This window comes from Eptesicus fuscus, chromosome 2, assembly GCF_027574615.1.
Source record: "Eptesicus fuscus isolate TK198812 chromosome 2, DD_ASM_mEF_20220401, whole genome shotgun sequence".
NCBI classification, from domain to species: domain Eukaryota; kingdom Metazoa; phylum Chordata; class Mammalia; order Chiroptera; family Vespertilionidae; genus Eptesicus; species Eptesicus fuscus.
Window position 1 is genome coordinate 9,275,840 of NC_072474.1, and position 16,128 is coordinate 9,291,967.

General features: G+C 40.1%; 1 protein-coding gene across 2 annotated transcripts in view; it reads right to left on the minus strand.

Annotated features, from left to right (window-relative positions):
• The window catches only part of C2H14orf28 (chromosome 2 C14orf28 homolog), a 53,961-nt gene that overhangs the window by 11,113 nt on the left and 26,720 nt on the right, over positions 1–16,128 (minus strand). The gene's annotated exons all lie outside the window — the stretch shown is intronic.

Here is a 16,128-nt window from a genome sequence, read left to right on the forward strand (position 1 = left end):
TTTAATCCTTTCTCCCTAGAAGGGAATTTGAGAGACTAGAAAATTATTTTAATTGTAAACAGCACTATACTACACATTTTATTTTAATTATGTTTTACTCGATGTATCATTGCCACTCTCAAATTAATATAAAATATATAAATCATTTGGTAAATTAGATCAAAGGCATCTCTTGATAGTTGTTTTGGAAAAAATTTGAATTTTATGTTGAAGAAGACTAAATGTGAAATATTTAGGGCAATAATAGAAGCCATATACCAGAGAAAAAATTATGAAAACCTGTAAAATGAAGAGAAAAAAGAAAACAAATTTAGAAATATTTATTTCAGGTTTGCTAAAGCTGCTCTACTATTCATAACAACCATAGGTATTAATGTGATTTGACAACTAATAACTTTACAGTAGGACCTTCTTGTACAGATTTGTGAGGTTTCATTATTAATACTCTGCTGATAAATTGTGAATTTAAAGTCACATGTTTCTTATGCTAAAGAGGATAAAGATATTTGATTATAAATTCACAGGGTTAAAGATGCTAGACATAATCCTATCTAATAATAGACAAATATGCAAATTGACCGCACCTTTGCTACACCTAAGCCACGCCCACCAGTCAAGCCACGCCCACCAACCAATCAGGACGAGTATGCAAATTACCCCAACAAAGATGGCAGCTAATTTGCATATCAAGACAGCTTAGAAAGAAGCCAAGAGATGCTGAAGGGAGCAAAGCTGCAGAGAAGCAAGCAAGCTGGGGGGGAGGAGAAGGGAGGAGCGGAGGCGGGGCCGGGGGAGAAGGAAGGAGAGCGGGGGTGGGCTGGCGGAGAAGGCGGGCCGGGGGACAAGGGAGGAGTGGAGGCGGGGCCAGGGGAGAAGGAAGGAGATCGGGGCGGGCTGGCGGAGAAGGCGGGCCGGGGGACAAGGGGCAGGATTTTTCCTGCAACGGGAACGCTAGTCCTATATAATAAAAGAGTAATATGCAAAGTGACTGTCACTCCAAGACACAAGATGGCCGCCCCCATGTGGTCAAAGATGGCTGCCCCCATGTGGTCAAAGATGGCTGCCCCTATGTGGACACAAGATGGCCTGCAGGGGAGGGCAGTTGTGGGCAGTTGGTGGTGACCAAGCCGGCAGAGGAGGGCAGTTGGGGTGACCAGGCCGGCAGAGGAGGGAAATTGGGGAGACCAGGTCTGCAGGGGAGGGCAGTTGGGGGGGACCAGGCTAGCAGAGGAGGACAGTTGGGGGGGACCCAGGCCTGCAGGGGAAGGCATTTGGGGGTTGGGCAGGCCTGCAGGGGAGGACAGTTTGGGGGGGACCCAGGCCTGCAGGGGAGGACAGTTAGGGGCAATCGGCCCGGCCAGGGAGCAGTTAGGTGTTGATCAGGCTGGCAAGGGAGTGGTTAGGAGGTGATCAGGCTAGCAGGCAGAAGCGGTTAGGGGCAATCGGGCAGAGGCAGGCGAGCGGTTGGGAGCCAGCAGTCCTGGATGGGATCGGGCCTAAACGGGCGGTCAGACATCCCTGAAGGGGTCCCAGATTGGAGAGGGTGCAGACTGGGCTGAGGGACCGCCCCCACCCCCCATGCACTCGGGCCTCTAGTTTTACATAATCAAGGAGGAGACAGCTAATTAAGATTGCCCACAAACATTTTTTTAAAATGGCAGTGAGATTATCTAATCAGTTGGAAGATAATTGCCTTTTATGATTACTTTATGAGGACATAATCAGTTAGGAATGTTTGGCTATTTAGTATTTGTTGAATATAGTAATAGAACTTAAGTGATTTTTAAAGTAGACCAAAGGATATTTATGTAAGTTCTGTATGTTATTGCTAATATTGTTTTAGATATGAATGAATATAAAATTATAGGAAGTGGTATCAAGTGATAGAAAAATGGCATTTATTAGGTTTTGAAAATTATTTTGATAGCTTGACAAAAATGGAGGGTCTACTATCTGTATGCGATACTGTGTTAGATGCTATAGAGGCTAGAAATATAAATAAGATATAGTCTTTTCACTCAAAGAATAAAATATAGTGAGGGAGACCTATACCCAAATAACTATAGTGATAAAGTGTGAATCTAATTCCTTATCTCCAACATCATGAGTAATTAGAGACCCAGTATATGTATAAACATTTGTATCCTTTCGTGTTCAATTAGGTTTTATTGGCATGAAAAAGATTTATAAAAAAACCTAACATCTATAGAATTCCAAATTCCCTGGAATTTGATAATACATTTTTGAGTAGGTAACAAAATCATAGAAGCTTAAAAAAATACTATATTATCAATGCTCTGGCTGATATTGAAGGAAATATATGTACATATAATGTTGTGTTTGTTTTTAGTTTTGGTGTTGGATTTCTGGTATTGTCACCTAAGTGCTCATTTTCAGGAAAATCAGATTCCACCATAAATATACTGCTTAAAGTTCAATAAACTTGTGATAACCTCGAAAACCTCTGTAGTTTGAAAGTTAAAAATGATAACTTATCACCTGTCAAGTTAACATCCAGTTCTACCTTTTAACCTTTTTTTTTTCTTTGTAAAACAGCACTTTAATTAGACATTTAATTAGATGCAGTTATTCTGTGGCTGGATAGATATTGGATTTTCACTTACAGTATATTGATTCAGTGTTGATACATATTTGAAAAGAGTGAGAACTACAGTAAGTTTTAAAACTATAGGTTTACAAGTTTTCTTATGGGTGTGAATATGGAGTCAAATAAAAATCCAGTTTACATCTCTGCAGAGAGAAAAATTGTTATTCATATGTATTTTATATTACACATATTTAAGTAGGGATATTTATTGTTACTTTTGTCAGGTTATCATGTGTAAGTCCCATTTATTTTAAAATACCAAGCAAAAAGTTCCAAGTTTGCCTTAAAATACAAGTGAAATTAAAGAACTGGATAATAATGCCTATATTTTTGCCTTATGAATTGTGCTGTATCATAAACCAGAGATGGTTTTGATTTTAACAGAATTTTGAAATTTTATAGAGGTAGAGTACTATATATGTACTCTCTTGCAAAGAATGTGATCTAGTGTGGATTATGTTAATATTTAAATGTTTTGTATCTGTATTTTACCTCTGAATAGTTATCTTTTTAGCATCAGGGTTTCATTTTAATTTTGTTTACATAGTAAAGTGGCATTAACTTGTTGAAGGTTGTATTCTTTTGTCTTATTTTAAAACTTCTTTGTATGTACTATTGTGGTAATGCTAATGACTATGTTTAGAATAAATTTGAAAAACATGACTTTGTATGTGTCAATTGTTGTGAACTGACCTAAACTAACTTCTTTATGCTCAACTCTTAGGTGGTTCTTGGTAGATAGGTAGTAGTCACAAAAGTTGAAGTAGATGTAGGATAGCCATTCATTCACACACTTATTAAAGAAACATTTATTAGCAAAGCAGGCACAAGAGTTCAGTGGGTAAGTTCAATGTTGTCCCTGCTTTCTATCCTTTAGATTCTCTAACCCAGTGGTCGGCAAACTAATTAGTCAACAGAGCCAAATATCAACAGTACAATGATTGAAATTTCTTTTGAGAGCCAAATTTTTAAAACTTAAACTATATAAGTAGGTACATTGTTATTAACTTAATTAGGGTACGTGGTATTTTGTGGAAGAGCCACACTCAAGGGGCCAAAGAGCTGCATGTGGCTCGTGAGCCGCAGTTTGCCGACCACTGCTCTAACCAGTCTTTAAGAAGGTTTACTTGAGGCAGACAAGGTAGCAGTCCAGAAGATTTTGTTACCTTATGGCCAGCATCGGGTAACCAGCAGCCCTCCTTAAAGGGAGGCTGAGCTGCAGGTGCCATCTTTAAGGGAGTTGTAAACTATAGATTGAAGGGATTCAGATAACCTGTCCCTGCAAGGATTGGAAATGTCTCATATTTTTAGAGAACCCACAGTCTTGAAAAGGGGCTTTTATTTTCATTCTTGTTTTTTTTTTTTTTTAGAGAGACTGGAGGGGAGGGGGAGAGATACAGAGAGAGAAACATCACATAGATTGGTTGCCTCCTGCACAGGCCCCAACCAGGGGCAGGGATTGAGCTTTCAACCAAGATATATGCCCTAATCCAGAATCGAACCTGGGACCCTTCAGTCCTCAGGCCAACGCTCTATTCACTGAGCCAAACTGGCCAGGACTCATTCTTGGATTTTAATGTGGTGTTTTTTTTCCTTAGCCTAAAGGTCTTGGTTTCTATCAAGATGGCAGGGAGTAGGTGGATGTTACACTCACCTCGTAGGACCAAACTGTCATCACTGTGCTCCATATCTATCAATAAGAGCCCAAGACCCAGCAATAGCACCAACCTGCCTTGCTTCACAGCTGGGCCTCACCTGGGCAATTCCAAGCCCAATACAAATATCAGCCATCTGCAGATTGCTCTGTAGCTCCTGCCAGGTGGCCCCAGGCAGTGGCTGACTTTGCCATTCCTGGGAGAACCCAGAGCCAGTGCACTCGGTGAACAGCTTCAGACGATACCAGATTAGAACTCTATACATCCACAAGCAACATACTCAAGAGGCAGACTCAGTGAGCACCAAAGTCCCACTGAAGCAAGTCCTCCATAGGGGTGTCTCCTGCACAGCAGCTCTTTCACTGCAGTCGCAGCTTGTCCTCACAGCCAATTAGCCTGGAGGTCAATTCCTCCCAGTGATACCAACAGCAATCAAGGCTCAACTACAACAAGACTTTGCACACAGCCCACAAATGGCACACCTAGAGCTCAGCTCAGGTGAATGGGGAGGCTGAGCCACTGAGCCTTACAGGACCCCTACTACACAAGGCTACTCTACCAATTCCAGGAGACACAGAAGCTCTACCTAATAACTAGAAACAAACACAGGGAAGCAGTCAAAATGTGGAGACAAAGAAACATGTCACAATGGTTATAAGGTTGCTCAAGGATCTTAATGAGAGCTTGCTTCAAGGGAATAAGTGAGACTTTCAAGGATCTTAGAATTTCAAAGACATGAAAAAGGACAAGTCAGAAGTTAAGTATACACTAACTGAAAGAATAATTTACAGGGAATCAACAGTAGAGTAGTGGATCCGAGAATATGAGGAAGCAAAAAACACCCAATCAAAAGATAAAAACACACACCCACAAACAAGTAAAAATATGAAGATAGTGTAATAAGCCTCTGGGACAACTTCAAATGTACCAACATTTGCATTATGGGGGTGTCAGAAGGAGAAAAGAGAGAGCAAGATATTGAAAACCTATTTGAAAAAATGACAGAAAACTTCCCCTACCTGGTGAAGGAAATAGGTTTAAAGTCCAGGAAGTGCAGCGTCCCAAGCCAGATGAACCCAAAGAGACCCACACCAAAACACATCATAATTAAATGCCAAATGTTGAAGTCAAAGAGAGAATCTTAAAAGCAAGAGAAAAGCAGTTACCTACAGGGGAGTGCCCGTAGAACTGTCAGTTGATTTCTCAACAGAAACTATGCAGGCCAGATGGGAGTGGCAAGAAATATTCAAAGTGATGAATAGCAAGAATCTACAACCAAGATTACACTACCCAGCAAAGCTATCATTCAGAATTGAAGGTCAGATAAAGAGCTTCACAGATAAGAAAAAGCTAAAGGAGTTCATCACCACCAAACCAGTATGACATGAAATGTTGAAGGGCATTCTTTAAGATGAAGAAGGAGGAGGAGGGGGAGGAAGAAAATCATATCTATCAACAACTGAATCTAAAAATCAAAATAAATGAACAAATAAAATAACAAAATAAAATGATGAATAAAAAAGAACCAGAGGCATGGAACAGACTGACGAATCTCAGAGGGAAGGGAGAAGGGGCACAGGAAGAAATTAACCAAAGATCTTATATGTATATATGCATTTTCTATGGACACAGACAATAGGGTGGTGAAGGCCTGGGGCAGGGCTGGAACCAGGTGGAGGAGGGTAATGGGGGAAAAGAGGGACATCTGGAATACTTGCAATAATAGAGATTTAAAAACTAAACAAATGAAAACAAACTTATATCCAGACTCATCAAGAAAAAGAGAGTTCCCTAGCTGGTTTGGCTCAGTGGGTAGAGCATCAGCCTGTGGACGGAAGGGTCTCGGGTTCAATTCCGGTCAAGGACACATACCTCTCCCTGGCCCTGGCGCCTGCAGGAGGCAACCAATGGATGTTTTTCTCTCTGTCTCTCCCCCTCCCTTCCACTATCTCTAAAAAGCAATGGAAAAATATCCTTGGGTGAAGATTAAAAATAACCCTTTTTTTTTTTTTTTTAAAAAGCAAAGACCAAAATAAATAAAACCAGAAACGAAGGAGAAATTACAACTGATTCCACAGAAATGCAAAAGGTTGTAAGAAAATATTATGAACAATTATACTATAGGTCAACAAATAGGACAATCTGTACAAAATGGATAAATTATTAGAAATAGGATAAATTAATAGAAATACTCTTCCAAAACTGAATAGGAAGATTCAGAAAATCTGAATAGACAGATCACAACTAATGAAATTAAAGCAGTAATAATAAAATAAAAAAAAACTCCCAACAAACAAAAGTCCTGGACCTAATGGATTCCCAGGTGAATTTTACCAAATATTAAGAGAATAACACCCATCTTTTTCAAACTATTCCAAAAAATTCAAGAGGAAGAAAGACTTCCAAGCTAATTCTATGTGGCCAATATTATCCTAATTCCAAAACCAGATAAAGACAATACAAAAAAATAAAATTCTAGACCTATATCCCTGATGAACATAGATGTTAAAATTCTCAACAAATTATTAGCAAACCAGCCATGGCCAGATAGCTCAGTTGGTTAGAGCATTGTCCTCATATGCCAGGGTTGCCGGTTCGATTCCTGGTCAGGGCACATACATTAATCAACCAATGAATGCATAAATTTGTGGAGCAACAAGTTGATTTCTCTGTCTCTCTCTCTCTCTTTCCCCACCCCTTCCTCTTTCTCTAAAAAAAATAAATAAATAACATATATAATAGTATATGCATTAAAAAAATACTAGCAAATCATATCCAGCAATACATTAAAAACATCATATACCATGATCAAGTGGGTTTTATTTTGGGGATTCAACATTGGCTCAATATCCGCAAAACAATGAATGTGATACATCACATAAACCAAAAGGAAGTATAAGAATCATACAATCGTATCAATAGATGCAGAAAAAACATTTGATAAAGTCCAGCACCTACTTAAGATAAAAACTCTCAGCCAAATGGGAATAGAGGGAACATATCTGAACACAATAAAGGCCATAGATGACAACCCACAGCCAACATTATACTCAATGGGCAAAAACTACAAGCATTTTTCTTAATATCAGGGACAAGACAGGGATATCTGCTTTCACCACTCTTTTATTTTGAGAGAGAGAGGAAGGAAGAGAGGGAAAGAGAAACATAGATTTGTTGTTCCACTTATTTATGCATTCAGTGGTTGATTCTGGTATGTGCTCTTATTAGGGATCAAACCTGCAAACTGACATATTGGGACAATGCTCTAACCAACTAAGCTGCCTGGCAAGTGTTTTTTTTTTTTTTTCTGCTTTCACCAATCTTACTCAGCATAGTACTCAAAGTCCTAGTCACAGCAATCAACAAGAAGAAGAAATAAAAGGCATCAAAATTAGAAAAAAATAAAAATGTCATTATTTGCAGATGACATGATACTTGACGTTTCCACCAAAAAAATACTAGAACTGATAAACAAATTCAGCAAAGTAACAGGATACAAAATAAATATCCAGATATCAGTTGCATTTTTATACACCTACTAGAGGCCTGGTGCACAAATTCATGCACGGGTGGGGTCCCTCAGCCTGGCTGGCGATCAGGCCGATTTGGGCTGTCTTGCCCAATCCCAATCGGGGCATCTCGCCCAGTCCCGAATGGGGCCGATCTGGGCCAGCTGGCCAGATGGAGGGACTGCGGGAGGTTGGCTGGCCAGGGGGAGGGACCATGGGAGGTTGGCTATCCTCGGGAGGTTGGCTGTGGGAGCACACTGACCACCAGGGGGCAGCTCCTGCTTTGAGCATCTGACCCCTGGTGGTCAGTGTGCATCATAGCTACCGGCTGGTCATTCAGTTGTAACAGTCGCTTAGGCTTTTAAATATATAGATAATGAACTATCAGAAAGGGAAACTAAAAAACAGACACATTCACAATTGCTTCAAAAAGAATAAGATACCCAGGAATAAATTTAACCTAGGATGTAAAAGGTCTGTACTTTGAAAATTATAAGATATCCAGGAAAGAAATGGAAAAAGATACAAGTAAGTGGAAGCATACTGGTATATCGTGTTCATGGGTAGGAAGAATTAACATCATTTTTAAAAAATATATTTTATTGATTTTTACAGAGAGGAAGGGAGAGGGGTAGAGAGTTAGAAACATTGATGAGAAAGAAACATCAATCAGCTGCCTCCTGTACACCCCCTACTGGGGATGTGCCCACAACCAAGGTACATGCCCTTGACTGGAATAGAACCAGGGACCTTTCAGTCCACAGGCCGATGCTTTATCCACTAAGCCAAACCAGTTAGGGCAGAATTAACATCATTAAAATGTCTGTACCAGCCATAGCAATTGATAGATTCAATGCAATTCCTATTAAGATACCAATGGACTAGAACAAATATTCCAAAAATTTATATGGAACCAAAAAACAAACAAACAGTATAGCCACAACAATCTTGAGAAAGAAGCACAAAGTTGAAGAAGTCGCGCTACCTGATATCAAATTATACTATAAGGCCATAGTAATCACAACAGCATAGTACTGGCATAAAAAACAGACATATAGATTAACTAGAGGCCCAGTACACGAAATTCGTGCACTCTGGGGTGGGGGGGTGTCCCTCAGCCGGGCCTGTGCCCTCCCGCAGTCCGGGAGCCCTCGGGGGATGTCTGACCACTTAGCGCTGCCGCAGAGGCAAGAGAGGCTCCCGTCACTGCCGCTGCACTCACCAGCCATGAGCCCGGCTTCTGGCTGAGCAGTGCTCCCCATATGGGAGCGCACTGACCACCAGGGGGCAGCTCTTGCATTGAGCATCTGCCCCCTGGTGGTCAGTGTGTGTCATAGTAACTGGTCGTTCCACTGTTGGGCCAACACCGGCTCTCTGACATTCCCCGAGGGGTCCCAGATTGCAAGAGGGTGCAGGCTAGACTGAGGGACCCCACTGGTGCATTATTGGGGCTAGGGAGGGATGCAGGAGGTTGCCATCCAGGGAGGGACTACAGGAGGGCTCTGGGGCGTGTCCGGCCTGTCTCACTCAGTACTGATCAGTCGGACCCCAGCAGCAAGCTAACCTACTGGTCAGAGCGTCTGCCCCCCTGGTGGTCAGTGCATGTCATAGCGACTGGTCAACCAATTGACTATCTTCCCCCTAGTGGTCAGTGCACGTCATAGCGAGCAGTTGAGCAGCCTTAGCATATCATTAGCATATTATGTTATGATTGGTTGAACCACTGAATGGACGACCGGACACTTAGCATATTAGGCTTTTATTATATAGGATGGAATAGAACACACAGCCCAGAAATAAACCCACACCTTTATGGTCAAATAATATTTGACAAATGATGCAAGAACATACAATGGAGTAAAATAGTATCTTCAATAAATGGTATTGGGAAAATTGGGCAGATACATGCAAACAATGAAACTAGACTACCTTATTACACCATACACAAGAATAAAATCAAAATGGATTGAAGACTTAGATGTTAGACTCAAAACCCTAAAAAGTCTAGAAGAAAACAGGTAGTAAAATCTCAGACATTTCTTGTAGCAATATTTTTTCTAATATATGTCCTCATGCAAGGGAAAGAAAAGAAAAACTAAACTAATGAGACTACAGAGTAGGAAACTATCAACAAAATGAAATGACAACCCACTGAATGGGAGAACATATTCACCAATGATACATCTGCTAAGGGGTTAACATCCACAATTTATAAAGAACTTATAAAACTCAACACCAAAAAAAAAAAAAAAATGGGCGAAAGACATGAATAGACACTTCTCCAAAGAAGACATACAGATGGCCAATAGACATATGAAAGATGCTCAATGTCCCTAATCATCAGAGAAATCCAAATTAAAACCAAAATCAGATATCTCACACCTGTGAGAATGTCTATCATTAATAAATCACTAAACAACAAGTGCTGGTGAGGATGTGGAGAAAAGGGAACATTTGTGCACAGTGCTGGTGGGAATACAGAATGGTACAACCATGTGTAAAGCAGTATAGAGTTACCTCAAAAACTTAACAATGGAACTGGCTTATGATCCAGCAATTCCACTTCTGGGAATATAGATTATACAAGGAAATCCAAAACACTAGTTTAAAAAATATATGTAAAAAACCAAGGATCTACAATCAAGACTACTTTACCCAGCAAGGCTATCATTTAAAATTGAAGGAGAAATAAAGAGCTTCCCCCACACACAAAAAAGAGCTAAAGGAATTTGTTACCACTAAATGTTACAAGAAATGTTAAAGGGATTGCTTTAAGAAGCAAAAGAAGCGGGGAGGAAACCAAACAAACAGAGGAACATAGTTAAAAAATAAAATGGCAATAGATACATAACCTATCAATAATCACTTTAAATATAAATGGCTTAAGTGCTCCAATAAAAAGACATAAGGCAGCTGAATGGATAAGAAAACATGTATATGCTGTCTTCAAGAGACCCACCTCAGAATGAAAGATACACATAGAATAAAAGTAAAGGGATGGAAAAAGATGCAAATGAAAAGAAAATAAAGGTTGGGGTAGTAATACTTATATCTGATAAAATATAACCAATGCTATAATAAGAGACACAAAAAGCACACTACAAAATGATAAAGAAAGCAATCCCACAAGAGGATATAACCCTTGTAAACATTTATGCACACAATATAGGAGCACGTAAATATGTAAAGCAAATCTTGATGGACATAAAGGGAGAGATTCACAGTAATTTAGTTATAGTAGGAGATTTTAACACCCCATTGACATCAATGGATAGATTTTCCAGACAGAAAACCAACAAGGAGACAGCAGCCTTAAATGACACACTAGATCAAATGGATTTAGTTGATCTCTTCAGGGCATCCCACCCAAAACAGTAGAATATACATTCTTTTCAAGTGCACACAGAACAATTTCTAGGATAGACCATATGCTATGACACAACACTAGTGTCAATAAATTTAAGAAGATTTAAATTATATCAAGCATCTTCTCTGACCATACTGTTATGAAGCTTGAAACCAATCACAAGAAGAAAATGGGAAAACTTACCAAGACATATATATGAAATAACATGTTAAATAATGAATGGGTTAACAATGAAATCAAGGAAGAAATCAAAAGATACCTTGAAACAAATTGAAATGAGAACACAACAACTCCAAATCTGTGTGACACAGGGAAAGCAATCCTAAGAGGGAAATTCATAGTATTATAGACCTATCTCAGGAAACAAGAAAAAGCTCTAATAAACAATCTAACCTTACACTTAACTAAACTTAAAAATGAACAACAAAGTCCAGAGTGAGTATAAGAAATGAAATAATAAAGATCAGAGCAGGAATAAGTGAAATAGTCTAAAAAACCAATACAAATGATTAATGAAATCAAAAGCTAATTTGTTGAAAAGATAAACAAGATTGACAAACCTTTAACCAGACTGATCAGGGAAAAAATAGAGAGGACCCCAATAAATAAAATAAAAAATGAAAACGGAGAAGTAACAATGGATACTAAAGAAATATAAAGATTTGTAAGAAAATATTATGAACAACTATATGACAATAAGTTGGACAATCTGGAGGAAATGGATAGATTTCTAGGAACATACAACTTTCCAAAACTAAAACAGGAAGAATCAGAGAATCTGAAGAGACAGAGTACAACCAGTGAAATTGAAGCAGTAATCAAAATACTCCCAACAAAGTAAAGCCTTGGACCAGATGGCTTTAAAGGTAAATTTTCCCAAACATTCAAAGAAGAACTAACACTTACCATTTTCAAAAGATTCCAAAAAATTAGAGGAGGTAAGACTCCCAAGCCTTCTTTATGAGGCCAGCATGAGCCTAATTCCAAAACCAGATAAAGAAACTACAAAGAAAGAAAATTACAGGCCAATCTCCTTGATGAACATAGATGCTAAAATCCTCAACAAAATATTAGCAAATTGCCTGACCAGCATGGCTCAGTGGTTGAGCATCAACCTATGAACCAGAAGGTCATGGTTTGATTCCTGGTCAGGGCATATGCCCAGGGTGTGGGCTCAGGGTACCTGGTGTGTGTGTGTGTGTGTGTGTGTGTGTGGCAGCCAATGAATGATTCGCTCTCTTTATTGATGTGTCTATCTCTCCCTCTCCCTTCCTCTCTAAAATCAATAAAAATAAATTTTAAAAGATTAGCAAATTGAATCCAGCAATATATTAAAATGATCATATACCATCACCATTATTCCAGGGATACAAGGATGGTACAATATTAGCAAATCAATAAACATGATACATCACATAAACAAAGTGAAAGACAAAAATAACATGACCATATCAATAGATGCAGAAAAAGCATTTGTCAAAATCCAACACCCTTTTCTTTTTCTTTTTTTAAAAAAATATATTTTATTGATTTTTTACAGAGAGGAAGGGAGAGGGATAGAGAGTTAGAAACATCGATTGGAGAGAAACATCGATTGGAGAGAAACATCGATTAGCCACCTCCTGCACACCCCCTACTGGGGATGTGCCCGCAACCAAGGTACATGCCCTTGACCGGAATCAAACCTGGGACCTTTCAGTCCGAAGGCCGACGCTCTATCCACTGAGCCAAACCGGTTTCAGCTCCAACACCCTTTTCTGATAAAAACTTTCAGCAAAGTGGGAATTGAGGGGTCATACCTTAACATAATAAAAGCCTTATATGACAAACCTACAGCCAACATCATACTCAATGGGCAAAAACTAAAAACATTTCACCTAAGAACAGGAACAAGACAGGGAGGCCCACTTTCACCACTCCTATTCAACATAGTTCTGGAAGTGCTAGCCATAGCAATTAGACAAGAAGAATAAATAAAAGGTATCCAAATTGGAAAAGAAGACATAAAACTGTCATTATTCGTAGATGACATGATACTGTACATAGAAAACCCTAAAGACTCCATTAAAAAATTATTAGACTCAATAAATGAATTTGGCAATGTAGCAGGATACAAAATTAACGCCAAGAAATATATGGCATTTCTATACACCAATAGTGAACTTATAGAAAGAGACTAAAAAAAAACAATCCCATTTACCATCGCACTAAAAAAATTAAGATACCTAGGAATAAACTTACTAAGGAGGTAAAAGACCTATACTCAGAAAACTACAGGACACTGGAAAAAGAGATAGAGGAAGACATAAACAGATGAAAGAACATACCATGTTCATGGATTGGTAGAAACAACATCATTAAAATGTCCATACTACCCAAGGCAATCTATAGATTCAATGCACTCCCATTAAATTACCAATGGCATATTGCACAGACCTCGAATGAACTCTCCAAAAATTCATCTGGAATAAAAAAAAAAGACCCCTAATAGCTACAGCAATCCTGAGAAAGAAGAACAAAGTAGGAGGGATCTCAATACCAGATATCAAGCTGTATTACAAATACACTGTTCTCAAAACTTCCTTGTACTGGCACAAGTACAGACATATAGACCAATGGAATAGAATAGATAACCCAGAAACCAACCCAAACCACTATGCTCAATTAATATTTGACAAAGGAGACAAGAACATACAATGCAGTCAAGACAGTCTCTTCAATAAATGGTGTTGGGAAAATTGGACAGATACATGCAAAAAAAATGAAACTAGACCACCAACTTACACCATACACAAAAATAAACTCAAAATGGATAAAGGACTTAAACATAAGATGGGAAACCATAAAAATATTAGAGAAATCCACAGGCAGCAAAATCTCAGACATAAGCCAAAGCAATTTCTTCACCGATACAGCTCCTAGGGCAATGGAAACTGAAGAGAAAATAAACAAATGGGACTACATCAAAATAAAAAGCTTTTCCACAGCAAAAGAAACCATCAACAAAACAACAAGAAAGCCCACTGCATGGAAGAACATATTTGCCAATGTTATCACCGATAAGGGTTTAATCTCCAACATTTACAGGGAACTCATACAATTAAACAAAAGGAAGATAAACATTTGATTAAAAAAATGGGCAATGGACTTAAATAGATACTTTTTGAAAAAAGACATAAGGAAGGCCAAGAGACATATGAAAACATGCTCAAAGTCACTAATCATCCGAGAATTTCAAATCAAAACAATAATGCGGTACCATCTCACACCTGTCAGAATGGCAATCATCAACAAATCAACAAACGACAAGTGCTGGTGAGGATGCAGAGAAAAAGGAACACTCGTGCACTGCTGGTGGGAATGCAGACTGGTGCAGCCACTGTGGAGAATAATATGGAGTTTCCTCAAAAAACTAAAAATGGAACTCCCATTTGTCCCAGTAATCCCACTCCTAGGAATATATCCCAAGAAACTAGAAACACCAATTAGAAAGGATATATGCACCCCAATGTTCATAGCAGCATAATTTAACATAGCTAAGATTTGGAAACAGCCTAAGTGCTCATCAGCAGATGAATGGATGAAATAACAGTGGTACACCTACACAATGGAATACTACACTGCAGTAAAAAAGAAGGAATTCTTACCATTCACAACAGCATGGATGGAATTGGAGAGCATTATGCTAAGCAAAATAAGCCAGTCAGAGGAAGATAAATATCACATGGTATCACTCATATGTGCAATATAATGAACAACATAAACTGATGAACAAAAACAGAGACAGAGGAGCATCGATCATACTGTCAAACCTCAGAGGAAAGGTAGGGGAGGGTGGGGGTAAGGGGGAGAGATCAACCAAAGGACTTGTATGCATGGATATAAGCCTAACCAATGGACACAGACACCAGAGGGGTGAGGACATGATACTTTGAAATAAACTTATTCAAGGAGGTAAAAAACTTGTACTTGGAAAACTACAGGATATTGAAAAAAGAGAGAAGAAGATATAAACAAGTGGAAAAATGTACAGTGTTCATGGGTTGGTAGAATTAATATTATTAAAATGTCTTTGCTACCCAAAACAATCTATAGATTCAATGTAATCAGTTGCTTTTTTATACACCAACTAGAGGCTTGGTGCACAAAATTTGTGCATGGGGGGTCCCCTCAGCCCAGCCTCCACCCTTGGGGGATGTCCGACTGCCAGTTTAGACCCGATCCTGGGGATCGGGCCTAAACTGGCAGCCGGACATCCCTCTCACAATCCAGGACCACTGGCTCCTAACTGCTCACCTGCCTGCCTGCCTGATCACCCCTAACTGACCCCCTGCTGGCCTGGTCAACCCAACTTACCCCCCCCCCCGGCCGGCCTGGTCACCCCTAACTGCCCCCCACCCCCTGCTGGCCTGGTCGTCCCTTACTGCTCCCCCCCTGCCAGCCTGGTCGACCCCAACTCCCCCTTCCCACCATCCTGGTTGCCCCTCACTGCCTTCCTCTGCCAGCCTGGTCACCCCTCATTATCCCACCCCCCCGCCAGCCTGGTTGCCCCCAACTGCCCCCCCTGCTGGCCTGGTCGCCCCATGCAGCCTGCTGTTCAGTCGTTTGGTCACCCCTCACTGCCCCCCCCTGCCGGCCTGGTTGCCCCACACACCTGCTGTTCAGTCATTTGGTTGCCCCTCCCTGCCCGCCCCTGCCGGCCTGGTTGCCCCACACACCTGCTGTTCAGTCATTTGGTTGCCCCTCACTGCCCGCCCCTGCCGGCCTGGTTGCCCCACACACCTGCTGTTCAGTCATTTGGTTGCCCCTCACTGCCCCCCTGCTGGCCTGGTCTCCCAATGCAGCCTGTTTGTTCAGTCATTTGGTTGTCCCTCACTAACCCCCCGGCAGGCCTGGTTGCCCCACGCAGCCTGTTCGGTTGTCCGTTTGGTTGTTTCGGCTGCGACAGTTGCTTAGGCTTTTATATAGATAATTTATTATCAGAAAGGG